Genomic DNA, 1,678 nt, shown 5'->3' with positions numbered 1-1,678 from the left:
CTGAGACCTATGAATCAACAAAGACAGGGGGTAGTCAAGGGGTGTCACCTCTGCTTTCCTCCTCCTTCAGCAACCAAGCCAAATCAAGTTCGGGGTAGGAGGTAGGTTGGGAAAAGGCACTTTCTCAGGGCGCCTACTCAGAGTATCTACTCAATGCTATCCCCATGGAATGGACCAGGAAGGCAGGAACAAAGTCAAACTGATGGGCTAAGAGCAATGCCCAATTCCACCTGTAAGAGGTCAGCCTTATTGTGAGAGTAAATGAGATGCTTGGAGCATATTTCTGTCTGGGTACTGCAGTGGAGAGCCTGACATCATTGGGCCTTTAATGAGGATTGGTAACTAAGGCTAGGGGAGGGTTGAGGAAACCTCTGCAAATAAATATGACTCCAAGACTAATATTGACAGCTCCTCCAGCACACCCTCTCCCTACCAACCATGTTCTCTGCGACTGCCAACACCTGCTAGATAAGCAGCATTGCCGTTGGGAACCTGGTGGATAATGACAAATGAGCCAGTCCCTTCTACAAAGATGATGTTACTCAGCCATCGTTCAATTCAATATGTCTTTTGAGACTGATTATGGGTCCAGCTTTGTGCCAGGTGCAAAAATGATTAAGACACAAACCCTGTCCTGGGAGGGCCTTGCAGTCCACTGATTGGGGCTCAAAGGTCCAAAGGTCCTGTACCTTACTCCACTTTCATTTGTAATCTTGGTTTTCTGCCTTCTATCAAGAACCTCTTTCACTGTTGAGCTTTAATTCCTGCTGCTATCCTAGCTAATCTCAGAGTATTAGCAGTATAGTGAATAATAGTTAAGAGCACAAGCTTGGGGGCTGGCGATGTGGCCAAGTTCGCATGCTCCACTTCGGTGGCCCAGGGTTTTGCCGGTTCAGATCCTTGGCGCAGACATGGCACCCTCATCAGGCCATGCTGAGGCGGCATCCCACATGCCACAATTAGAAGGACCCACAACTAAAAATACGCAACCATGTACCAGGGGGCTTTGGGAAGAAAAAGGAAAAATAAAATCTTTAAAAAAAAAAAACAGAGCACAAGCTTTACAGACTGCCTGGATTCAAATGCTATTTCCAACACATGCTGGGTGACCTTAAGCACGTCACTTAACTTTCCTGTGCTTCAGTTTCCTCATCTGTAAAATAACAACAGTAGCTACTTCATATAACAGTTGTGAGGATTAGACACATTTAAATTGAGTAATGGGTTTAGCAGAGTGCCTGGCACATAACAAGCACTGAATAAATGCTACCCCAGGTGGCATGCAGGAGTTAACTATTCTGTGAACTTAGCCAGCCCCCCACACCTGACCTGCTGCTTTGGAGCTGGAAGCTACAGTACTTCCTCCTTTGGCTGAATATACTAGCGGGCCAGAGTGTTTGTAAGGATGGGAACAAAGAGAATTATTTTCTACCTTTTCAGTTTCTTGAGGGCAGGGACTGTCACATCTGAATATCTGTGGTACTTAGGAGTGACAACCCTAGATATATGTTTAAAGGCATTGGTGTTTCCCTAACATTCTGCCTTAACTAAATGGGGAAAGAAAATCCTCCATGCCTCCCAATTTATACTCCTGATAAGGAAAGGGAAATGCTCCTCCCCTCTCTGTAGCAGAGGTCAGCCAGCTCCTAGGCTGAGATTGACAACCAGAAGCAGTTTT

The sequence above is a fragment of the Equus asinus genome, chromosome 9 (genome assembly GCF_041296235.1).
Source record: "Equus asinus isolate D_3611 breed Donkey chromosome 9, EquAss-T2T_v2, whole genome shotgun sequence".
Classification (NCBI taxonomy): Eukaryota; Metazoa; Chordata; class Mammalia; order Perissodactyla; family Equidae; genus Equus; species Equus asinus.
The sequence above is the reverse complement of the archived record's forward strand: the minus strand, read 5'-3'. Positions refer to the sequence as shown.